The 26,902-nt window shown below is 43.9% G+C and overlaps 1 protein-coding gene across 7 annotated transcripts in view; it reads right to left on the reverse strand.

Moving 5' to 3' along the window:
* TRERF1 (transcriptional regulating factor 1) overlaps positions 1-26,902 on the reverse strand; it is a 168,656-nt gene that overhangs the window by 89,745 nt on the left and 52,009 nt on the right. For 2 of the 7 annotated variants that reach the window (XM_030557613.1, XM_030557614.1), the window contains exon 1: positions 20,277-20,327. The exons of 4 other annotated variants lie outside the window; for them this stretch is intronic. The gene's annotated coding sequence lies outside the window, so the exon portion shown is untranslated. Of the gene's footprint in view, positions 1-9,161; positions 9,221-20,276; positions 20,328-26,902 lie in introns of those variants that run through there. One more of the 7 variants, XM_030557615.1, reaches the window with a different exon arrangement.

Consider the following 26,902-nt stretch of genomic DNA (forward strand, 5'->3'; position numbering starts at 1 on the left):
TTCTCCAGTGTTGCGTGTGATTGCCCAGTTGACCATGTCAGCTACATGCTACAGACGTGCTCCTTCCTGGAGTACACAGGAGGTACTGGATCTCTTGGGCCTGTGGAGGCACAGCTCTGATCCAGACAAAGAAGCACAGACATCTACAAGCAGTTACTCGGGGGATGCAGAAGAAGGGTTACAACAGGGGCCAGCAGCAGTGCCACATGAAAGCCACAGAGCTGCGGCAGGCATACCAGAAGGCAAGGGAGGCCAACAATCAATCTGGTGGAAAGACGCAGACCTGTAACTTTTACAAAGAGCTGCAAACCATCCTCGCTAGAGATCCCAACCCTGACCCCACCCCCAAGAGCACTCTGGATACTTCTAAGGAGCTCAAGTTACAGACCCCTGCCATGAACAGCGAGGAGGAGGAGATGGTGGACAAGGAAGAGAAGGCGTATGGGGGATAGGCGGCCAGGAGATCCAGTGCCACACTGAGCCAGGACATTTTTGATTCCACCACAGTCCAACCAGTCCTGATAATCGAGCACCAGCAAGCCTGATGCAGGGGAAGGAACCTCTGGTAAGTATGCAGTTTTCTTTGAAATTACAGGGATGTCACCCACAAAGTAGCAGGATACATCTGTTGACTTTTTTCTTTTTTTTTAAAACTTGTGCTGGAAAAGGTAGTGGAACAACCACAAGAGGTAGAGTTGCTATCTGTTTTTCATCCTCCTGTAGAGCTAGGTAGAGGGGCCAAGTGGAACAGTTTGTTTATCTGCCCCAGGATGTCCTATGAATCTTCCGTAGAGATCTCTATGAAACTTTCATGGATGTAGTCCACAATCCTCGGCCGAAGGTTTCTGGGGAGGACTGCCTTATTTCTTTCACTGTGGTAGGACTTTCCCACGCCATTCAGCAATTACTTCAGAAGGCACCGTTGCAGTACACAGGCTAGCAGCATATTGGCCCGGGTGGCATCGAAATGCCAGCAGCAGCTGTGGTCTCTCCACCTGTTACCCTGAGAACTGAGATACCTGCTGAAATCACCACTGCCTGTGGAAAACAGTGCCAGTCTTCAGTTCCATTGCCCTACACAAATATAATTATGCCAGCAAGCTATTCCCCCCTCATTTTCCCAACCCTCCCAAGGGCCATACTGACCATGCCTGGTGCTGTGTCTGGCACTGTACTCTATCAATCCCAAAGAGAAGTGAGCCGGTACTGTTTACAACTTCTCGGGAGCAAGGGGAGTGAGCTCAGTATCTTAAGTTTCTATTTCCATTGTGAATACACTGATAATGGTACCTCTACTGTATCTGATACTGCTGCCATTGTGGCCTTCAGGCTCTCCCCCTCCACACCTGCCAAATGCCTGAGCCAGATAAGGAGGAGAAAGAAGAGGACTCGAGATGATGTGTTCCAGGAGAGCCTACAAGCCATTGCTGTATGAGAGAATGAGACCAGGGCCTAGAGTATCACCATTGCAGACAGAATGGAGAAAGAGTGTGGAGGGAGAAAGGTGCAGGAAAAGGAGAGGGATGTGCAGCAGGAGATGTTTGTGCTTCTCAGACAGCAAAGACAGATGCTGAAGACTCAGGTAGACCTGCAGGTTCAACAATCTTGTGCTCACCTCCCTCTGCAGCCCATAAAGAACTCAATATCCCAATACCCCCCTTCAACATTCCACGTGGTATCAGTGGTCGGTGCACTACCCGTACCACTCCATTCTGGGGTGAGGGGGACAGTACAGACAGACAATCACAGCTTCACATACACTGACCCATGAAAGCCATGGTCGGTGTACATGTACCTGAAATGGAAATGACTGTTCTTTCCCCTTCATAAGGTCTGCTCCTTTAATTTATTAAGTTTTAAATGTTTTTTTTTTAATTGCCTGGTTCATGTTACATAATACTTCTTTTGGGGGGTGGAGTGGGGGGGGTGTACAAACTTCATCTTTATTAGTTCACAACATATGCTGTCTGGTGCTAAGCAGTCTGACACTTACCAATTTCCTGTTACTTCACTTTGTCACAGACCCCATAACATCCTTCAGAGACAATATAGGAGTATGGACAATATTATATTCCTATATACAGAGCAATCACTACAAGATTTATACCGAGCTGCAAAAAGCAAGGCCATGTAGAGCATACTACAGCAATATACATACTCTGGCTCACCATTAAAATGTTTTTTCAAAGTCTCCCTGAGCCACATAACTCTTCTAAAAGCCCTTTTATCTGTCTGTTCAAATTCAGCAGACAGCTACTCCACCTCTGCCCTCCACCCCAGTGGAAGCTTCCCGCCCTTTGCTTTAGAGATACTATGCAGGACACAGCAAACAGCTATGACCATTGGGCTATTTTTCTCACTGAGGTCCAGTCTTGTAAGTAAACAACGCCAGTGATCCTTCAAACAAACAAAGGCACATTCAATTGTCATCCTGCACCTGCGGAGCCTGCAGTTGAAGCATTCCTTGGTGCTGTCAAGGTGGCCAACATACAGCTCTAGGAGCCACAGGAACAAGGGATAGGCTGGGTCTTCCAGAATCATTACTGGAGTTTCAACATTCCCAAAGGTAATCTGCCAGTTAGGAAAGAAAGTCCCTGCTTGCAGCTTTCTGAACAGTCATGTGTTCTTAAAGGTGCATGTGTTATGTGCATTCCCTGACTGCCCACATTAATGTCAGTAAAGTATCCCCAGTGATCCATCAGTGCTTGCATTACCACAGAAAAGTACTGATGATGTACTCTGTGGCAATGTGGTCTGGTGGGGATATGCATGCTATCTACCGCCCCACTGCAATTTGGGAACCCTATTGCTGCAAAACCATCCACTATGTCCTAAACATTGCCCAGCGTCACAGTCCTGCTTAGCAGGAGGCGATTAATGACCCTGCACACTTGCATGACAGTGGCCCCTGCGGTGGATTTCCTGACTCTCAGGTAGTAATCTGGCATTGCAACTTTCCACAGTGCAATCATCACTTGCTTTTCAACTGTCAGCGAAGCTCTCATTTTGATGTCCCTGCGCTGGAGAGCAGGGGAGAGTTCAGCACACAGATCTAAAAATATAGCCTTGTGTATCTGAAAGCTCTGCTAACCTACATCACAGTGCGATCCCACCAGTCGGTGCTTGTTTCTCAGGCCCTGAATCCACGTTCCACCATCTCCAGTTGCTCCATAACATCACCAACAACTTTGTATTACTTCTATATCCCACAACAATCTAGCCTCCAAGGAATTGTCATGTTCCCAGTGGCTCTGCAAATACTACAGGATCCTGTGTGTCCTGTGCTTGAAACGCTCATGAAAATAGTGCAAACCTGTGCAGGCTCCATGCTTCTGTCAGAGATGGCAGATATGCACGTTTGTGGGAGTTTTGAAAAGATGGTGCAAAATATTATGGGATGCAGATGAAATTATGGCATGGAGAATGCTGTATTATAGGAAGTTGACCCCTTGCTCCCAGTTACCCCTGTGCGACTTGTATCGGCTCTGTCAGCCATTGCAAAAGCTTCCCAAAACACCCTGTGCTGCACAGTGGCATGCTGAACAGTGGGATACCTACCCATCAGGCACTGCACTCTGCACTGATACAAGCACTCCTGGTGAGGGCATGCACTGCTAACACAGGGAGAAAAGTGTGCACATGCACAAACGATGTAATAACTGCGGCAGATGTATGCCAACGTAACTTAGGTCGACATAATTTTGTAATGTATTTCTGGCCTGTGTAGTAAGGAGATCCTTTTAACTTCTTATACAGATGCTTATTCACTCTCTTACATGGCTCCCTCTGGCTACTAGGCAACTATAACAGTGTAACGGCAAGGTAGGTGAGCTAATAACTTTTACTGGACCAACTTCTGTTGGTGGGAGAGACAAGCTTTTGAGCTTACACCAAGCTCTTCTTCAATGTAAGCTTGAAAGCTTCTCTCCCACTAACAGAAGTGTGTACCATAAAAGATATTACCTTACCCATCTTGTCTATCTAATATAATAGGACAATGCTACAACAACACTGCATACATAGTGTAACGGAAGACAGGAATCAATCATTAACTTGTTTCTCTTCTGAAGGAATTCAGAGACTGAACACCATAATTCCTGCAAAAAACAGAAACTGACTATTGATAACTGGGATCAAATGCCTCCGAGTAATTATGGAAAAGGGAAAAAAAGTTAGGAACAACATGGAATTGGGTAAACACAAGAGCATCAGATCCTCATTCTCTATTCCATAGATGCTGTGCCTCAAAGATGGGGGAATTTACAGAATGTCACAATGGAAACTTTTTTTCCCCTCCACTTCAACTAACATTGTGTGGCCCGTTGCCTTTCTTGGTATGTCAGAGCAAGAGAATTCCATTTTCTGTCACTGTACAGTCCCCACCAATGCGGTATCACAGCACAGCACCATCTTGCCAGCTCAGTGAATCTGAGTAGGCCTCTGAATTCCCCATTTTGGAACAGCTTTCTGCATCTTCACAGTACTTCCAGGCCAGACCAAAAACAAAATCCAGATCTCCCACATGACAATTCAATTCATTAGCACGGCAGAAATGTACCAAAGTACCTGAGGCAAAGACTACAAACAATTAGCAACTGACTGGACCTGACTGGAAGGCAAGGTACAGTTATGAACAGAATAGTCAATGAAGCACCATTGGGATCTGGTGAAGAGGCTGAAGCAATGGCCAAAGGATAGACTCCCTTACCAACTGTGGTCAAGATAAAAGTGACTGCAGTGCTCTGCAGGGAGCTTTAATACCATGCAGAGGGTGGAACACATGCTACTACTAAAAGCAGCAAAGAATCCCGTGGCACCTTATTGACTAACAGACATTTTGGAGCATGAGCTTTCCTGTGTGAATATCCACTTCGTCGGATGCATGTCATCTACTACTGTTGCCCTCAAAAGGTCAAAAATCATGACAAGCTATAGGAGTTACACCAGTATCCTGGTAAGAACCACCCCTACACATGAGAACCCTACACAGATGGAATCTTTAGAGAAGGACTGTGAATTTTACAGATAGCTAGGCAGACTGAGGAGGTTATGTCCCACAAGATATCACAGCCAGCCAAACTAGGCACTGATTACACTGGCACATAACCCATCTGAGTTTCATGAGGTGTAATTTGGAACTCTAACTGTCCCAGTGAGTCAGTGGCAGAGTGTAAACAGGGGACAGTTACCTCTTAAGCGCCTCCCTCCTGCTGCTGCATGCCCCCTGAAGATCATCAGCCTCACTTGGAAAATCTTCAGTGGCTCAGGCCCATTGCTGGGTCACACAATCCAAACAAACACCTTCTGGGTTAACAAAAATCTAACAAAGCTGTATCTGCTCTTCCCAGAGTCTTCAGCCCCAGCTCTGGGCCCTTTAAATTCAGCCCTTTGCTCAAGCTTACAAACAAACCTTGTCTCCTTCTTGGGATTTACACCATTTCACCAGTGGGCCTGCCCGCTTCTCCAGGTTCCAGTCCAGGGACCCTATTGCTCACTTCAATTCATTGCTGCTACTTCTGTGGGCCTCTTCCCACCTGACCTCTTTGTCTTCACCCCGTATCTTAGGGTTAAAGTTCTCAAGTCCTCTCTCACGCAGCTTAAGCAAATGCAACTGAAACAAACTGGTTATCGCTAAAGCGCCTTCGGCCAGAGGGGAATACCTGCCTTGTCTGCCTTTCCTGAGTCACGGTGTAGTAGGATTGTGGGGCTTCCATCGGAGGACCATGAAGGTCCTGGTACACTCACCACACAAAGCCAGTATTAAGTTCTTAGTTAGGAAGATACAGTACATTCATTCTAACTCATACTAACTTTTTTCTAACACTGCACGTTTTCATATAACTAACAAAAACTTTATTTCTACTTAATTGGGATAAAAATGTAAACACTGGCATTAATAATAGAGTTAAGCATCTTCTGTTAGCCTGATTCCACATAGCCCCAAATCAGTGAGAATGCACATAGCATGTGTGCTATCTGTGTCTTCTCATCATAAAAGGAACTTAACTCCCTCCACCCACCCAGGGAACATTTTCTGACTGAAATATGCTCATAAGAAAACAAAATTAAAAGGGATATTGAAAAGCAAGATTATATCAGGGTATGGGTTGAGAAGAGAACAACTATCTTCAGAAAATTGTCCATCAATTTCTCTTTCAGTCAGAATGCACAGTCCTATTTAAGATAAACTTCTAAATCAAAAGTACTGTAAGCAAAAATATAACAACTTTTTCACTCTTTTCTAGCCTGGTGGCATTCATTCCCCATTTCTCCATCTTGAAATCACGGCCCATTCAAATATATGCAGTTCACAAAACCGCAGGCAAGAAGTGGTTATAGCAATCATTTATTACAAATCAGCATAGAAGACTAATTTCAAAACAGGTGGATATTCATAAGATGGTATATTGCTCCTATTTTACACTTATCAAATTGTATTTACTTTACATGCAGACACCTCTCTCAATCATCAATTTTTCACTGAGTGCTCAACACTTCATTTTCCTTTTAAGATACTTCTTATATTTGAACATGCCTTTTACAGAAAGACTCTTGGATTGATGCAAGATTCACCTCATTCCTTTTAACCTACTGAAAAAACAACATGTCTGCTCTTTGTGCAGATGCCCTTTTCCATGTGGGCGTGTGGACAAGATTAAAAGAAGAAAAGACAATTATTTAAGTCATGTGCTAAAAACAGGAAGATTCAGCAAAGAAAAAAAATCACTAGCTTTTTCTATTTTATAGCCAGCACTAGCAAGACAGGAGGGGTTCCCCCAGGAGCGTGGACTTCTTGCATCAACCTAGCACTGTCTACATCAGGGGTTACGTCAGCATAGCTTCATCTCTCAGGAGTATAGATTTTCACATGTCTGAGAGATGCAGCTATTCCAGTGTAAGTTCCCAGTGTAGACCAACACAGAGCACTGGTTCTCAAGCTTTTTTCATTTGTGGACGCCTAAAAGTTTTCAAACGGCAGTGCAGACCCCTTTGGAAATCTGCTGTCTGTATATATAGCTAAATTCTGTTCAGTCAGTGTCTTTCACAGACTCATTAAGTATCGTCTACAGACCCCCAGGGTCCACAGACCACAGGTAGAGAACTACTGCCATAAAGTATGCCTACACTACAAATGCCAAGCCAACCCCCAGTATAGACAGTGCTATGTCACCAGAAAAATTCTTCCGAAGAATTCTGCAATGCTGTAGCATTTTAAGTGTAGATAAGCCCTTACTGTTGAAAACCTTAAGTGTAGCCTGAATTTGTTGCTATCAGAGTTACCAGCCATAAAATCTTTTCTGGGATTTTTAATGTATTTAAGTCAGCTATGGCAAGCCTAGGTAGCAGTACTTTGTCTGGCTTTTACTAGTTAAAACAGATAACAGGTCAAAAAAGCAACCATTTGTCAATCAGTAACACCTCTGGATTATTAGAGGGGGAGCAGGTTATCGTTCCTATATCCAAAAAGAGTGCTTACTTGTTCTAATAAAATTCCTGGACTATCAAAGTTACTGAGCATCCAATCATTCATGTTCTTATTCAGACCAGTGTTTCAATCTCACGGGGTTCAGATCTGGGCAGCAAGTTTAACAGAGAGTCAATCCACAATTTGGCAACCAGATTATTATTATATTACATAGCATCCTTTTTAACTCAAGTTGCTTTCCCTTTTAATGTTGAATTTGTTTTTGGGTTCCAGCCAGGCACTTAGCATTGCTCTGATACTGCATCTTGTGGTTTCTTTCATGTATTTCCTATTTATGAAAAAGGACCTACAGTACAGCAGTTCCTGGTTTGTTACATTTTCTTCAAATAAAAAGTGTGAGCAGCAGCTTCCTCTATGATGTAGTCTTCTATACTGGTGAATATTCTGTTCCCTTTTACCACACTCAGAAAAGCTACAAGATGGGCTTTTTAAAAAAAAAAGGAGGCAATAAGATAAGTTGTTCTGAAACAATTCACTCATCTCTAACAAAAACTGACAATTTCTTCCCCACCTTATTAGGTGCGCAGCGTTCAATCAGAAAATATTTCTAATTTCATCCTCTTTTCACACTGCCCTCTGCCTCCAATTTTTTTTAGCAATCCTTTAAATACTGTGTCATGGTTTTCCCAACTCCACAAATCTCATACAACCCAGTATGGTTTTATTTTAAAAAAAAAATACTAAATACATTTAGTATTTAAAGTAAGAATACTCTTTGTACATGTAAGACGCCTTTCAAGAGAAGACCACAAAATGGCTTGTAAACATTAATTTAGCTTCATCATGTCCTTCAGAGGTAAGTATTACATTTATTTTACAGAGGTGGAAAATAAGACAGAGATAAGTTAAGTGACTTGCCCAACGTCATTAGCCTACTTGGGAAGAGGATCCTTATGCTCTGACTCCCAGAATTCCTGCTCTAAGAATTACACTACAAATGAAAGTTTCCTCTACCTTTATCCTGAGCAAAAAGCAGACTTTCACCTCATTCATGTTTCACCATATTACCTTATCATTCAAAAGACTATATACTCTGGCAGAACTCACCAGTCACATTAACAGCCTCATTGGCTTTTTTATTAGCAGATACCCAGCCATGGCCACATTAGCTGAACCCATTAAAATAACATTAACTACTTTCATTTGGAAGCAATACTCTCAGGTACTGGCCTTTTTTTAAAAAAAAAAATACTGTTTCCCTCCCTTGTTTCTCTGGGCAAAGCAGTGGGTTCCCTGATTCCATTATGCTGTAACAGTGACATGTTTCAAAGGACACAGGAGAAAGTTTCTCTTCTACCTTAAATAGCTATTCCTTCAGGTTGCTCTTTATGAAAAATAATATTTTAACTCAACAGAAGAGATACAATATAAGCAAATACAAGAGAAGAGGGACCTAAACAAGGAGGGGAAGAACACATTATACCACAAGGAAACACACTGAATATACAAACAAAATACTTAAAATATAACTCCTTCACCAAAAATAAATCACTTGCTCTAATGTAATATTGCGCTAGATGGACCTTTGATCTGACCCAGTATAGCCGTTCTTATATTTGTATGTCTTTTAGTTCAATTAATCGGAGCTTGCAATTCTTGTGGCAAGGCCTGAATTCACTCCCCACTGTCAACAAAGCCATATCTTATCTAAACCTATTTCCATAATAGGTCTTACCAAAGCCTCTTGCTGAAACTCAGACGACTCTATAGATGACCCCTGGAAGCCAGTTCAGTCTGGAGAAAGTACAAAATGTTTGCCAGCTTTAGTCTTTCAAGTAGTCTTAGAATAGTGAGGTGTAGTTCAAAACTCCAACCTTTATTAGGGTATTCAGAATATCGCATCTTATCCCTTTAATACCATGCCAGGAAGTCACAGAAACAAATATCATCTCAATCTGGTTCCCACCCTCAGACCAAAACTCAAAACCAGTTAGTTCCTCTGAGTAACTGATACACGGAATGTGCATTTGTGAATTACCATGGAGATAAAGCAGACAACACTTAATGTTCTGCAGCACCTTCTGTATTGTAACTTGGTATAACAGTAAGTTTTCTAGGTGGCATGGTCCATCAAAGGGACGACACATGAATGACATATCACATGACAAATTCCAAGCATCTTTTAGATGTTTTAAAACTAATGGCTAAAGGACATCACTGAGACAAGATGTGCTTCTTAAACTCAGTTGGTTTGTGGGATTGACTGTGAAGTTCATTGGACTTCAAAGAAAGCTTCCAGCGACAGGAGATGGAGTCACTGGCTTCATCAGTCCTTCCAAAAACTACTGAAAGGGTGATAGCTCAAGTTGGAAGCCAGCAGAAAAAGCAGAGAGGGAAAGGAAATTGGATTTTTTTTCCAAAGCTATTAGACAAATCTGAAGGATGTTTAAGAGTGACATGATGGAGACAAACAAGTTGACATTCTTCTCTTTATACAGCTTCAGATAAGGATCCATGAACATTTGTTTCTACTTCTACAGGAAAATATGCAACTTGTTGTTGTTATAATTAGTTTCAAATTCTCAAAAAAGGAGAGGTAGGGTCAAAGTAAAATATCGGCATTCAGTAATAGAGTAAAAAATTCATTTGAGGTATGAACCTGCAAGACGTCTGTAAAAGCACAGAATACCCATTGAAGGATGACTTTGGGGTTAAGATTCAGTTATCAGCATCTGTGCACAAACTTCTGGGGTTGCCCTAAGCAAGTCACTCAACCCCTACGTGCCTTAGTTTGCCCATCTTTATACTGAGGATAACTCTTCCTTACATCACATAGATATTGTGAGCTTTAACTTTCTAATATTTATGAAGCATTCAAATAATACTGTGGTGATCAGCACTGGTAAATTAATAATAGGAGCACCACATTGTAGAATTCAGCACTCTATTTGAAATCAAGCAAAGAGAGCACTAATGTAAGCAATTATGTTACAGTTATACTGTTGAGGAGAAAAATCTGTCTGCACACCTTATAGCAGCAGAACAAGTTTGAACGGCTTAAGTAATAAGAGAGTTTTGTGCTACTTAAAAAAAAACAGACCTCAAGTGAAAAGTTTATATATTCCTCATTGTTAAAGAGCAAAAATGTGCTATATGTTGAAATATTACTTTGGTTTTAGAAAAATCTGCAAGCTAAGTAACCATTTGATCCACAATAGACAGTCTGAAGCATGAATTTATTATTTAGACTTTAACTATTATATTTTACTAAACACATTTTTTTGTAAAGGTGAAGTTAAGGTTGATAGCACAAATGAGTATTATGAATAAAATTCCTTAGAAGAATGCTGCAGTTAGCAAGAGGAAAAAAAAACAAACTACTGTATTAAAAAGCCAAAGCCAGAAGATTCAGAGTTATGGTTAAATTTACAAGAAATCCAAATATCTGAAGGCATGGAAATTCAACCGAGATACCCAAACTATCTTAACTATGTCCTTTAGCAATCCCAACTTCCCATTTCCCCTCTTTTGTTTCTTTTATTATTAGTTGTGGGATTCTGCCGGGATATATTCTTGACCAAATGTTATTTAATATCTTTATCAATGACCTACAAAAAAATATAAAAATCAATAGTGGTAAAATTTGCAGATGGCACACAAATTGCTGGATCAGTAAAAAATGATAGGGACAGGTCAGTTATACATAGACTCATAGACTCATAGGTCAGAAGGGACCAATCTGATCATCTAGTCTGACCTCCTGCACAAGGCAGGCCACAGAACCCCACCCATCCAGTTTTATAACAGCCCCTATCCCAGGATCGAGTTATTGAAATCTTCAAAACTGGTTTGAAGACCTCAAGCTGCAGAGAAACCACCAGCAAGCGACCCGTGCCCCACGCTGCAGGGGAAGGCGAAAAACCTCCAGGGCCCCTGCCAATCCGCCCTGGAGGAAAATTCCTTCCCGACCCCAAATATGGCGATCAGCTAAACCCTGAGCATGTGGGCAAGAGTCACCAGCCAGCACCCAAGAAGGAATTCTCTGCAGTAACTCAGTTCCCATGCCATCCAACATCTCCCCGCAGATCATTGAGCAGACCTATCTGGTGGTAATCCAAGATCAATTGCCCAAATTAACAATCCTATCATAACATCCCCTCCATATACTTATCAAGCTTTGTCTTAAAGCCAGGAAAGTCTTTTGCCCCCACTACTTCCCTCGGAAGGCTGTTCCAGAACTTCACTCCCCTAATGGTTAGAAACCTTCGTCTAATTTCAAGTCTAAACTTCCTAATATCCAGTTTATACCCATTCGTCCTCGTGCCTACATTAGTACTAAACTTAAATAATTCCTCTCCCTCCCTAACGTTAACCCCCCTGATATATTTATATAGAGCAAGCATATCCCCCCGCAGCCTTCTTTTGGCCAGGCTAAACAAGCCAAGCTCTTTGAGTCTCCTTTCATAAGGCAGTTTTTCCATTCCTCGGATCATCCTTGTAGCCCGTCTCTGAACCTGTTCCAGTTTGAATTCATCCTTCTTGAACATGGGACACCAGAACTGCACACAGTATTCCAGATGGGGTCTCACCAACGCCTTGTATAACGGTACTAACACCTCCTTATCCTTGCAGGAAATACCCCGCCTGATGCATCCCAAAATCGCATTTGCTTTTTTAACAGCCGTATCACACTGGCGACTCATAGTCATCCTGCTATCAACCAGCACCCCAAGGTCCTTCTCCTCCTCCGTCGCTTCCAACTGATGCGCCCCCAACGTATATCCAAAATTCTTATTATTAGTTCCTAAATGCATAACCTTGCACTTTTCACTATTGTATTTCATCCTATTTCTATTACTCCAGTTTACAAGGTGGTTCAGATCTTCCTGAATAGTATCCCTGTCCTTCTCCGTGTTAGCAATACCCCCCAGCTTCGTGTCATCCGCAAACTTTATTAGCACATTCCCGCTCTTTGTGCCAAGGTCAGTAATAAAAAGGTTAAATAAGATTGGTCCCAAAACCGATCCTTGAGGGACTCCACTAGTGACCTCCTTCCAGCCTGACAATTCACCTTTCAATACGACCCTCTGGAGTCTCCCCTTTAACCAGTTCCTTATCCAACTTACAACTTTCATATTCATGCCCATCTTTTCCAATTTGACTAACAGTTCCCCGTGCGGAACCGTGTCGAACGCCTTACTGAAATCTAGGTAAATTATATCTACCGCATTTCCTTTATCTAAGTAATCCGTCACCTTCTCAAAGAAGGAGATCAGATTGGTTTGGCACGATCTACCTTTACTAAATCCGTGTTGCAATTCGTCCCAATTACCATTGACCTCTATGTCCTTGACTACTTTCTCCCTTAAAATTTTTTCCAAGACTTTGCATACTACAGACGTCAAGCTAACAGGCCTATAATTACCCGGATCACTTTTATTCCCTTTCTTAAAAATAGGAACTACATTAGCAATCCTCCAATCATACGGCACAACCCCCGAGTTTACCGATTGCTTAAAAATTTTCGCTAACGGGCTCGCAATTTCACGCGCCAGTTCCTTTAATATCCTCGGATGGAGATTGTCCGGGCCCTCCGACTTCGTCCCATCGAGCTGTTCAAGTACGGCCTCTACCTCAGTTGCGGTAATATCCACTTCCATATCCACATTCCCATTTATCATCCGTCCATCATCCCAAGGTTCACTAGTCTTATTAAAAACTGAAGCAAAGTACTTGTTTAGATGTTGGGCCATGCCTAGGTTATCCTTGATCTCCATTCCATCCTCAGTGTATAGCGGCCCCACTTCTTCTTTCTTTGTTTTCTTCTTATTTATGTGGCTGTAGAACCTTTTACTATTGGTTTTGATTCCCTTTGCAAGGTCCAGTTCAATGCGGCTTTTAGCCTTCCGCACTTTATCCCTACATGTTCTGACCTCACCAAGGTAGCTTTCCTTACTGATCCTGCCTTTCTTCCACTCCCTGTAAGCTGTCTGCTTTTGTCTTATCCCCTCTCTGAGTTGTTTGCTCATCCAGTTTGGCCTACGACTCCTGCCCATGGTTTTTTTTCCCCTTTCTCGGGATGCAGGCTTCCGACAGTCTCCGCAGCTGCGACTTAAAGTAATTCCAGGCCTCCTCCGCATTCAAATCCACTAATTCCTCCGTCCAATCCACTTCCCTAACTAATTTCCTTAACTCTTTAAAATTAGCCCTCGAGAAGTCAAAAACCCTAATCCCAGATCTACATTTGTTTATCCTTCCATCTAGTTTGAACTGAATCAGCTCATGATCACTCGAACCTAGGTTGTCCCCTACCACCATTTCTTCTACGAGGTCCTCACTGCTCACCAACACCAAATCTAAAATGGCATCTCCTCTCGTAGGTACTTCAACTACTTGATGAAGAAATCCATCCGCTATCACATCCGGAAAACCTGACCCCTATTATTCTTGCAAGTACTCGTCCTCCAGTCTATATCCGGGAAGTTGAAGTCCCCCATAATCACACATTTCCCCTTTGTGTTTACTTCATTAAAGACATTAAAGAGGTCTCTATCCATATCCCAATCAGATCCCGGCGGTCTGTAGCACACGCCAAGCACTATCTCAGGGGAAGCTCTAGTTGCTTTTTTACCCAATGTGATTTTCGCCCAGACAGACTCTGTCTTATCCATTCCATCGCTTCTTATTTCGCTACAGTTAATGTCATCATTGATGTACAAGGCTACTCCACCACCTTTGCCTTTCTTTCTGTCTTTCCTAAACAGCACATAGCCTTCAATACCCGTGCTCCAGTCATGAGTACTATTCCACCAGGTTTCAGTTATCCCTAAAATATCCGGTTTAACTTCCTGCACTAGTAACTCCAGTTCCTCCATCTTGTTACCTAGACTCCTCGCATTAGTGTACAGGCCTTTTAATTTTCGGCGTTTGGCATCAGTGACATTCTTTCCCCCGTCGTGCAGAGACCTTTTACCACCAGCATCACCTGCTACTCTGGTTTCTCCACTATTCCTCCTTGGATCAAATCTTGGGACCACAAGGGTATCCCCTCTCACTTTGTTTACTTTCCTCTCCAGGTTACATTCCGGCGTGGAGATCTCCCGAACATCTCCCAACCATCTCCCCCAACTTCCTAGTTTAAAGCTCTCTTGATGAGGTCGGCGAGCCTCCATCCTAGAATTCTATTTCCCTCCTTGCTTAGATGAAGTCCATCCTGAGCGAACAGTCGTCTATCCGTAAACGCTTCCCAGTGACCGTACATCCCAAAGCCCTCCTTATAACACCACTCCCTAAGCCATCTGTTGATCGCCATAATCTTGTCACTCCTTCGTCGCCCCGCTCTAGGAACCGGCAGAATCCCACTGAAGATCACCTGAGCCTCGATGTCTTTGAGCCTCTTCCCCAGTCTGGCATAGTCCTCCTTGATACAGTCCAGCGAGTAACTAGCCGTATCATTCGTTCCCACATGAAGGATAATCAATGGATTCTTTCCCGCTCCCGCTAAGATTGTATTCAGCCTCAGGTCCACATCCTGTATCTTAGCCCCTGGCAGACAGCACACCCTTCTGTTCTCCCGATCAGGTCTAGTTACAGGCCTATCCACTCTTCTCAGTAAAGAGTCTCCAATCACGTAAACTTGCCTTTTCCTGGCGACAGTGCGATTCTGCGGTCTATCCCCCACAGCAGGTGGTCGCAATTCATTTCGATTTGTATTCGCCCTTACAGTCCTCCTAGGGCTCACACTTGGTGTCGCCTCCATCGACTCCTCCCCTCTTTCTGCAGGACTAGCTGCTCGCCTCTTCTTCCTCGCCCTTTGTCCTTCAGCAGCCTGCTGTGCTCCATCTTCATTTCCCAACTCAGCAAACCTGTTCCTGAGTTCTATTTCTCCATCACTGGCCCGTCTTTTCCTCTGCCTGGTTCTCCTAGTCACATGCTTCCACCGTCCACTTTCCTCACCCAGCAGCCCCTCCTCAGAGTCCTTTGGTCTTCCTTCTATCTGCTCGTCTGAGCTTGTCCCCTGCGCCTCATCATGTCTGTGTTCCATCAACTGCTCAAATCCCCTTCTAAACTCAGCCAGAGTTTCCACTTGCATCTCCAGTCCTCTGACCTTTTCCTCCAGCAGCTCTATCAGGCGGCACTTCATGCAGGTGAAACTCCTTTCAGGTGCTCCCTCTAGGACCATGTACATGCCGCAGCTACCGCATCCAGTCATCCTCAGTGTGTCTGCACCTGCTACCTCTGCCTCCATTGTAGTGCTCCAACTGTGTGCCTGGCAATCCACGCCTCACACCACTCTGCAGGCCACCAACAAGGGTTGGGCTGCTCGCAGACCCCTGCCTCTTCTCTGGTCTGCCTTCCTGGTTCCTCTGCCTTGGTCTCCCCTGTAACCTCCCCCTGGAAACTCCCACTGAAACTCCCCTGTTAGCCGCTCTGTTCGCCGCCTCCTGTGCCGCTGCAGCTGACTGTGCCGCTGCCTGAGTGCCTGGCTCCTTATACAGTTATACAGATCAATCTAGATTTCTTGTTCAGGTGGGCTTATTTGAACATAGGCTTTAATACAGCCAAATGCAAGGTCACATCTCTAGAAATAAAAAGCACAGGTCACACTTACAAGACGGGAGACTGTACTGTGGAATGAAGTGACACTGAAAAGGACTTATGGTATGTCACTACAGAAGTTGGGAGGGTGCTTCCCAATATGGGCAGGCGGATGCGCTAGCTCAAGTTGAGCTAGAACACAAATAATAGCATGGTTGCTGCAGCAGCTCAGGCTGCTCCCAACTACAAAACCGCCTGACCTCCCACCATCCATGACACCACAGCCACACTGCTATTTTTAGTACGCTAGCTCTGCTCAAGCTAGCACATCTGTCTACCCCTCCGCCCCCCATGCTGGAAAGCACCTTCCCAGCTGCTGTGTAGACATACCTTAGTGGCAATGGTAAATAATCAGGTGAACATGAGCTCCAAGTGCCAAGTGGATGCTAAGATGATGAACATGAACTTTGGATGCATAAGCAAGAGAATATCAAGTACATGTAGATGTATATGGCATTAGTGAAAACATTGATGGAAAACTGTGTCCAGTTCTGGTGTTCTTACTTCAAAAACTGAATTTAAAAAAACCAGAAAGCATCAAAAGTATAAGAAAAATTATTTGAAATCTCAATGGGCCTTCTAGTACGAGACTTAAACTCAATCTATTTAGTTTTATGAGGGAAAGGTTTGGTGGTGACTTACCACCAAGATGGCCCAGTGCTTCAACAAGATCATCTCATGAACGAAAACAACTGGCTGAAGCTGAACCTGAGCAAAACAGAGTTGATGCTGCTGGGCAGAGGAAAACATTTTGAAGAGTTAGCAGCCACAGTGCAATCTCCTTTGATTAAAGGTACAGACCCACAACTGATCAAATCAGTTCATAATATAGGAGTACTCTTGGATTCCTCACTGACACTAAGCTCTCTCACAGCAACATCCTTGAGTAACGCATTCTGTCATCTCTTCTTGGCTACGAGACTTCAACCCATCCTGCCAAATGATGACCTGGACTCAGTTATTCACAACTTCCTCATCTCTCAGCTGGACTACAGCTATGTGATATACTTGGGTACAAAGGCTCCAGCACTTAGGAAGCTACAACTAGAACAGAATTTTGCAGCACATCTCCGCAGCAACACAGGCTAGTAGGAAACTAGTTCTCTGTTCTCTCATTGGCTTCCAGTAGAACAAATTGAATTCAAGGTCTCGATCCTTATCTTCAAGGCGCTCCATGGCCTGGGCCCAGAGTATCGAAAAGATTGCTTAAAGCTCCAGGATGAAGATGTGGTTGACAGTTTTGCTCCTCTCATCCAATGGAACTCTCTAACATTAAGAGTTAAGTTCATCCATACAGGAGACACAACTTTTTTGACCAGGCCAAGACCATGGAATAAAATCTCTCAGCAACTACCAGCCATCCTTCTGCTCCAAGTGCAAGACTCATTTCTTTGAATTTGCCTTCTCTGAAAAATACTTAGCAGTATGTGGGTGGGTGGGTCTCTGTCTTGTTTTGGTACGCTTGTGTTTTAGTATTGTATTCAGTTAAACAGGAATTTGTACAGTAGGTTTTTTTGTGTGAAATGCAAGGCTGGAGTTGGCACAAGTTGGTAGTCTGAATTTTTTGTTTACTTAGAGCAGGGGTCGGCAACCTTTCAGAAGTGGTGTGCCGTGTCTTCATTTATTCACTCTAATGTAAGGTTTCGCGTGCCAGTAATACATTTTAACTTTCTTAGAAGGTCTCTTTCTCTAAGTCTATAATATATAACTAAACTATTGTTGTATGCAAAGTTAATAAGGGTCTTAAAATGTTTAAGAAGCTTCCTTTAAAATTAAATTAAAATGCAGAGCCCCCCGGACCGGTGGCCAGGACCTGGGCAATGCGAGTGCCACTGAAAATCAGCTTGCGTGCCACCTTCGGCACACGTGCCATAGGTTGCCTACCCCTGACTTAGAGCATCACCATGGGGGCAGAGATAAGGTAGTTTGGATATCTGTCAAAGGCTCCCCTGAGCCAGGTACCCCATGGAGCAGGCTCACCTCAGGTTTTACACCAAACAGATGAACGCTGAGCTCAAAATAGCTACTTGGGCCTTACAGTCCATAACAAACAATAAATCCCTCGCAGAGATCCAAGGCAAACACTGTCAAGGTTAAGCCCCTAACTAGGCCAGGTTACTTGGGTTTGGGCAGGGAGAGCCTTCCTTCCCTGGCTTCTCCTGACCCACAGTAGAAGCAGCCAGCCCTTTTTATCCGGCCTGCTAGGCCCTGATTGGCCTCCATCTGCTCCTGGCCATTCGAGGTGCTGAAGGACTAACTCTTGCTGATTCTGCCTGCAGCTGATCATGGGAGGCCTCTTTAGGCAACCCCTAGGAGGTCCAAAGTTGCTGCTCTTCACTTTCCATCAAGGTCCCTTCTTAGTACAGGGCACACTAATGTGGTGGGCCTTTTGGCAGCAAATGCCTAGTAATCTCCATCACAGTACCCTACCTATCAATTTCCATATGTTAAAATATTTAGAGTTTTAGTAAATTTAATCTTAACTATGAATTTCCAAGCTTTTGAACAGTGTGTGTGTGGGGAGGCGAGTTGGTTGGTTTGGTTTTCTCCCCAGTATGTCCAAATTTGTTGTAAGGATTTTTAATCATTAATTACTTATACTTCTATCAACCTTAATTTCACCTCAGCAAAGTTATTGTCTCTGATATTGCTTATTTTTTAAAGACAGCCTGAACGTGGATTAGGGATAAAGACTAGGGTAGAGGCACTCACTCCTACCTTCCCATACTAGGGGTGAAATCCTCGCCATTTAAATTTTATCGCTCTCTGCATTTTCTTGACTTTTGTGTTTTTGGAGGGATTTTGGCTACAAGTGGAGAAAAAAATTTTTTTTTGGAAACTGGTGAACTTGTTTGTTACTTTGGTATTGTAAGTAAGTAATCCCTGTTCTGACTTACTTCGAAATCCAAAGGGGGAAGGAGGGGAAATCAGCCAAAGACCTCACCCACCTACCAGTTCTAAGGAAGATATTTCTTTTTTTGTGGTATTTAGGAGCAGGGGTTTCTAATGAAAATGAACTTGCAGTCTTAAGTATGAAGAGGTTGCTCCCTCTTCATAGTAATGGTAATGACAGCTGCCTCTTATAAAACAGCATCATTCATGTACACAGCACTTTGCAAATAATTAAACTAATTATTGCATCACCCTGAAAAAAAGAGAAATAGGATTATTGCCATTTCACTGATGGACAAACTGACTCAAAGAACTAAGATGTGTTACCCAAGGCCAAAGGGATTGTCACTGGTGGGGTCACAGTTAAAACTCAGAAGTTCCCAGCTCCATTTAAAATCCCTTATAGTTATGCCACACCACCTCCCTATATTACATGTGCATTACAAACACAGAGAAAAAACTGCGTATCAGCGTGCTTTGCTGGCAAAAACTGAAAATGGCTCTGTTCAATTTCCACATCTTTATCAACATTTTATAAGAAACTGAAGTCAGTGTCAACTATTCAGTGACTAGAGCAAATAATGTTACAGAAATTTTAGATATCTAAACAGTTTACAGTATAGTTGGGCCAGATAATCCATAATAAAACTGTTCACTTGGGTAAAAATCAAGATAAGAATCTTAAACAGGTTCCTAATTCCCCCATCCAATATTTTATAACAGAATACTCATGACATTTAAACTTGGGAAAGCTAGTGAGACAAAGATGGGAAGGGGGAAGTGGGTATTCCATTTCTACATTAAAAGCAGAACCGCAAAAACTCTGTTCTTTCAAAACATAGTACTTATTTAAATATACCAAAGACATACTAAATTTGTGGAGAAATGTCATGTCTAGTCCTCTCAGCCACTGATGTTAAACACGTTCTCTTGTAGTTTTCCTATAATTTGCTCAACGGGAAAGCTATTAACCTATTCACATTTCTTAGGATATTACTTGTACTTATACAGGGCATATTTTCCTACTTGACTGCCTAAAGTTAGACAACTAACTCCACATTTAGGCCCTTAAATGGTTTGTTTCTCCAAAAGACCTGAACATCCACATTTCCATTGTTGTCAATGGGAGCTGCAAGTGCTAAGCACCTATGAGTGAAGGAGGGTGGGGAGAAATCAAGCAACTTTTACTTAGCTTTCTAAATTCACATTGGAGGCAGCTATCTTCATGTGCTCAGGTTAGAAAATTTAGAAAATAATGGATCTGTGAGTTTTGCCAACTGCAGAAGAAAGAATTTTTTTCAATACTTGCCACATTCTCCATAATTTGTAGCAAAGAAAATAAAACTATAACTTATGTTACCTGTTGTATTTTTGAGATCAACTTTCTAATGTCTTCCTGAGCTGGCTTCTGTGGGGACAAAAGCATGTCATATGTTTAGGGGAATTATTCAAAACAGCGTAGTAAAAGATTTTTGTGTTCCTTTGAATTAACAAAACAAAAACAAACAAACAAGCTATAGTATATCCATTTAGTCAGAAAACACTTGCTTAGGGCTTGGCTACACTGGCACTTTACAGCGCTGCAACTTTCGCGCTCAAGGGTGTGAAAAAACACCCCCCTGAGCGCTGCAAGATACAGCGCTGTAAAGCCTCAGTGTAATCAGTGCCGCAGCGCGCGCTGCAAGCTACACCTGTAAGGGATGTGGTTTACGTGCAGCGCTGGCGCTCCGACCACACTCACACTTCAAAGCGCTGCAGCGGCAGCGCTTTGAAATTTCAAGTGTAGCCATACCCTTAGTTAGGCCCCAATCCTGCTCCCAAGAATTTCAAGTAATTAAATTCCCAATAACTTTCATCATGCAGTAACAGGCCATTACTACTCTATTGGTTTACTAAATCAGAGTTTTTCATTGCCAGGACCCATTAAAAAAAAAGTTTGCAAAACAGAGTGTTACTGCAAAATGCATTAACAAAGTAGCTCCCGGCCATTAGTGGCTTTTAAAAATAATCTGAATATACATAAGTGTAACACTTTTCAGATGATCAGTATTAATCAGTAAAGTAATTCTGACACGTTAAGACAAGTAACCTTGGCATTACAACTCATTAAGCCCAAACTAGTGGGGACAGGAAGTCCCGGTCACTGTTATTTACTTGCCAGTTCCTTCCAAAAACCCACAGTGCAATTTCAATGAACAAAGTCATTTCATCTCATAGTGTTTCTTATAATGCTTTCATACTTCTGACCAACTTGTCAGCGAGGCCCCCAAGTGGAACTTGCAGAACCAGAATTAAGATTTACAAGGGCCTCAGGCTTTGGAAAGCGAAGAGAATAAAAGACCGCTGGCGGGAGGAAGGAAAGGTGCTCTGGTGGCAAGTCTGGCACCCACCAACACACTGCAGCATTACCCACTCTCACAGTCTTATTGTAAATCTCAATTTCTGTTCTGTTTTTTAGAAGGGTTCTCATGAATTTCTGACTGCTGGCTTCAACCCTATGAAATCTGCCCTTATCCAAAGGGGACAGCATCTCTTATTACTGTCAACAGAACCAAATCTACAGGCTGCCCTTAGCTATCTAGTTACCATGTCTCTGTCCTTGGTAGAGGAAAGTGAGGCTGCTTCCAGAAAAGATGGATGCCATCTTCCATCGGCTGAAATGGGGTTAACAGAAGGAAGATGGTGGCTCCTCAGTCTCCATACAAACGCCAGGCAGGGGACATGAGAATGTGGAGTTTCAGGAATGAGACCATGGGGGCAGCAAGAAAGGAAAATGTGCTAAGAAAGAGGATGTGCAGGGATGATCAGGGAAATGATCGGGGAGGTGGGGGTGGGGCAAGTAGGGAAGGAAATAGGAGGCAGACTAGGAGGGTGCAGGGAAATATGGTGTGGCAGAGAGAAACCTGTGGTAGGAGACAGAAGGTTAAGAGAGGGAAATATAAGAGAGCAAGTTAATGAGGTAGATGGGGGACTGGAGATTATAGGGGATCATGAAGCGAGAATATGAATGAGATAGCTGCCTATTCTGCCTTGTTAGGGATGGGGAGGGGGAATTATAGTCACATGGGAAATGATGTGTTTCACCTCTTTCTGAGTGTTCAGCAAAAGTTTTGAAAACGGGTATTACTGGGGTCTGAACTGACCTAGAACAGGATGAACTTTTCACCCATATTCTTTGTTTTTTAGGAGACATCTCTTTCCTAAAGATCTAGGCCAAAATTCTGAAAACCAAGGGACTGAGATTCCCAGCAGCCTCTGGTCTCAGTGAAGTCAACAAGACTATCAAGTATTCAGTTCTGAAAATCAGGGCACGTGCATTTAGATGTTAAGGCCTTGATCCTACACCTACAATGCACTATGAAAAGCCCTCCTGAAGTCCATGGACCTAGTCACAGTTGCATAAAGATACTCACATATTTGAATCTTTGCAGGATCCGGGTTATGGATGTGGAAGCACCCATGATAAAAAAAAAAAGTTAGTTAACTGGCCCACATGCCTACAACCAGAGCATGATCCTTCCCATTGGTATGGTCTCTAATGCTTTACCTAAATGACTCGAAAGAGACAAAGTTGGACTGGCAACTGCTTTGAAGGACAAGCTGGTAGCTAGAGGCACAGTAGAATTGCATGCCTCTTAACACTGACCACAGGAAGGATGGATGAGATGGCTCAGAAGACAGCTGATTGGCAAGCTTGCCAGAGGAGTGCATACTGCATGTGAATAAATAGGGGTTCAGATGGGGTGGGGATGATCGGGAGAGGATGGCTGAACAGGGAGTCGGAAGGCCTGAATATTCATTCATCAGGAAACTAGCCTGGGAAGGTTTTAATCACCGTGTGTGGTGATGGAATGCAGAGCAAGTTTATGGTTTGCAGAGAGCGGACTGACACAGCTGATTGATGTCAAATATGTCATGATGTATATTGTAAAGCCGGGAGATTTAATGGTGTAACTTCACGCAGGCTTGGAAGTGAGGTGCTGCAGAGTAGAGAGTGATGGATGGGCTCATTTACATGTAAAATTGCCAATGGCATTGACAGTGCTGGTATGCAGAGGGAAGATAAGAAGGATACAACAAGATTCTCTCTGACCCTGGTATTGGAACATTAAAATATGCTGTGGGGAGCTTATGGGCTTTGCAATGTATCTCTGGGTGTGTGGGGATATGTGTGTAGTTATGGGGGGTGGGGATATGCTCACACTTGCCTGTATGCACTTGTGTGTAATGCTATACACATGCATATATAGCCCTCTGGTGTGTTACAGGTCCTCCCATATGCCAATCCATAAAGGCAACGAGTTGTTATTAGAGCCTAGGCTCTCAGTCTTTTAGCTCGGGCAGTTTCTGGTTCAATCCCTGCGTTGTCCGCCAAGATGGTGACAGTCACACACCTACAGATTATACGCATGCACCTAATTCAATCAGCTCCTTCAGGTCTCAGTCCTGTAAGGCGCAAGCTGCTACCAATTCCTGGAGGAGAGGTGTGGACCGAAGATGGCAAGAGCAAGACTCTTCTTGACCTCCTTACAGGTCTGTGGGTCTGTTGTTGAGAAGGCTCCACCTCCAGCACCTGGGGGCCTAGGCATGGGCTCTGTATAATGCAGTGTGCCAGAGTAGCATAGCTGAGGCAGAGAGAGTTCTTGGAATGGCCTGGAGCCTAGCCCCATGGAAAGCTTTGTAAAGGAAAAGCAGTGCAGGTTGTACAGCTGTGGATCTACTATGTTTTCTACGGCTTGTCCTGCTTGGGAGTTGGGGCATCATCTCATATGCCAGCTGTAGCTTCTGCGTGAGCTTCTCATTTAGGCCCAGCTGGAGTGAGTTACAGAAGCTCTAAGACCCTGATCCATTGCCCAGTGCAGTCACTGGAAAGGCTCCCAGCGATTTCACTGAGCACTGGATCAGACCTAAGTTAGCCACATAGGCACCTTCCTTTCCCCTGCTACTCTGAGCTATTTACAGACTAGCAAGGCCCTGCGTTGGCAGGTCTGTGAGCCTGCAGCTGATCAAGGATGGGAATTACCCATGATGCTGCCTGCTCTCCTTGCGACTCACATGAGGCTCCTTGGGGAAGGTCCAAAACAAATCCAAACATTGGTCAAAAAAGTTAGATTTGGGAACTGCCACCTTTTAAATAAACTTAAGTGCAATCCCCACCCTCAGCCCTGCTCTTCTCCATGTGTCTTGCAATAGCCCTGCTAAGGCCATGGCCTGCCCTGCCTCCTTTAAAAATAAGAGTCTAGAGAAATCACCCTAGAGTGCTCTACCCAGGTGCAAAGGAGGGTGGTGCTACAGGGAGCCAATTGCAATGACTGGATCCTGTGTCACCTGGTCCCAGCAATTCTCTCCAGGAGAGGATCAGACTCAGCAGATCTCTCTGCTGCATCATGTGCCCCAACCTGGATGTATCCCCTTTCTCCTCTTACAGTGTGGGTGGGGTGGGAGGCTGGTACAGGAGCAGGCTCTGTTAGTGGGAGGAATTCTCCACTGAGCATTTCTGGCTGCTTTCAGTCCACATTTTGCCACTCAAGTGGCGTAAAGGGGACCCAGTGGAGTGGAGAATCTGGTCTAAAGAAGGGAGGTTTTGAACACTTCCCTCCCCTGCCCCCAGTAGAATTCCATAGCTGGGGTCGCAACAGGGAATTCTGTCTGTAGCATGGTCGGAAAATAGGGATGAAACCAAAGATTTCTCTAGGACTTTTCTGTAAGGGGTTAACTTATTTTCCCTCCTCCCCAGCTAGCAGCCTCCCTGTCCTGCACAAACTGCCTGACAGCCCTCTGGGATATATTTTTCCTTGCTGTGACTGCACTGAAGCCAGTGGACTTACTCCTGGGAGGAATCTGACCAGTTATCTTTCAGGGAAATTCTGTGAGGTCAGAGAAGTGAGGAGGAAAATCTTGCTCAGAATAGGCCACAAGAGAATTCTGGGAAGGGATGGGAGCAGAGGGGAGGCTAAAAAGGCTTCTGCTACCTAATGAGAGTGACTTACACTGCATTATACCATCCCACCCCCTCCTCCTGCCCTCCACCGTCTTTCATCCTGTGCCTCATTGCAGCCAACTTGACAGTAAGCGGGAGGGTCTAAACTGGGATATTTTTCAGAGGCAGGTTGACTAAGCACTGACTGAGCTGACCCTGATATAAATGCTTAAGAGGCTTTGGAGGGGATTAAGTGACTGTATTTTAATCTTGCCTTCTTCATGGCGATGTGTCAAGGATTCCAGCATGCTGCCTGAACTTGTGGATTCATTTCTCTCTCCCCGTCTCCTGCTCTCGAATGCGCTCAGGACAGATGACCAGTAAGCAAGAGAACTGTGCTTCCAGGAATTTACTCAGACCAGCCTTTCCTACAATTAAAGGACTTAACTTAAAGCTATCCAGCTCTGACATTTTGGATTGATGTGCCGCTCTCTGTTAGCTGGTGAAGAAGTATCAATTATAGACTAGCTCTATGTCCAAGCAAGAGCCCATGACGAGGTGGGTTGGGTTGGGTTGGATAGGCCTAGTGATAAGGGGAATCAAGAAAGATGTGGAGCTCTTGTCAAGTTCAGATGCTCATCATGTTCGTTCTGATCCAAAGTCCACTGAAGTAATTGGGAGTCTTTTTCTGCTGTTTTCAATGAGCTTTGAATCAGGCTCTGAGAACACAGGATTAGTTTGGTATCCCATGTCCAAAGCAGTCAGTATCCACCGCTTCAGAGAAGGGCGCCAGAAACCCATGTCGGATTATTAGTCCTATTTAAAATTGGATTATGGTAGTACCCGTACATTCCAGTCAGGATTTCTGTACTTGGCGCTGTACACATGAAAATGTGTCCCTGCCCTGACGGGTTTGAAAGCTAAGGAACTGAGGTATATCAATATTATTATTTATATTACCGTAGCACTTACGAAACCCAGTCAAGGAGCAGCATTCTGTTGTGTCAGGCGCTGTACAAATGCAACAAAAAGATGCTATCTGCCCCCAAAAGTTACAATCTTAAGTGTAAAACAAGAGAAAACAGATGGAGACAGACAGTTGGGGGAACACAAGGAAAAAAATTAGACGATAGTGGTTTGTATGATGGGCATCTCAACACGCCGGCAGTCTCACTGATGTCAAGTTTATTGTAGGCATCTTGGAAAAGAGTTTGGAGGAGAGAGTTACAGGGGAGTGTTTTAAAATTGAACAAATGGGCGATGGAGGCTGGCATCCCCATCGGTGGTGGGAACTGACGTCGGTGGTGGGAACATGAAAGCGAGGTGATAGCTGTTGGAGGATGAGCTGTGCAGGGCCTTGACAGTGAAGACAATCCATTCATGTCTGATGCAGTGGAGAAAGGGAAGCCAGCAGAGAGATTCAAAGAGAGGCGTAATGTGGCCAAAATGACGGGCCAGGAGACGGATCTTTGCTGCAGCAGCCTGAATGGATGAGAGTAGTGCAAGATTGCATTTGTCAACACCAGAGAGAAGGATATTCTAGCAATTAAGACGTGAAATGACGAGAGGCCATACACTTAGCCTGTCGGTGCCTTGGTGCCCTATCTGTAAAAGGGGGATAATGGCATTGCCCTATCTCACAGGGAAGTCAGTGGGGGAGCCATAGGGCTGCAATCTTGTAAAATCAAACAATCCTGTAAGGGTCTGCAAAATCTGGCCCCAGCATGGGAAGAAAGTGTCTGCTTGTTTAGCAGTTCATTAATCTGAGGAAAAAAATTAAAGGGAACATGCATCTGACAAAGTGGGTATTCACCTACAAAAGCTTATTCTCCAATACGTCTGTTAGTCTATAAGGTGCCACAGGACTCTTTGTCACTTTTTAAGGGGAACTCAGTAACTGACTCACTTAGCTCTTTCCTTGGATTAGGGATGCCAGTATTAGACACACCGTGAAAAGGAGACCAGTATCTGCAATATACATTCGACTTTCCTGGCCTCCAGCCGGGGAGCGCCAGATAAACTGTGTGCTTAGCCACCCGCGGGGGCTCCATTCATTCCTAGTGACT

Source organism: Gopherus evgoodei, chromosome 3 (genome assembly GCF_007399415.2).
Source record: "Gopherus evgoodei ecotype Sinaloan lineage chromosome 3, rGopEvg1_v1.p, whole genome shotgun sequence".
Classification (NCBI taxonomy): Eukaryota; Metazoa; Chordata; order Testudines; family Testudinidae; genus Gopherus; species Gopherus evgoodei.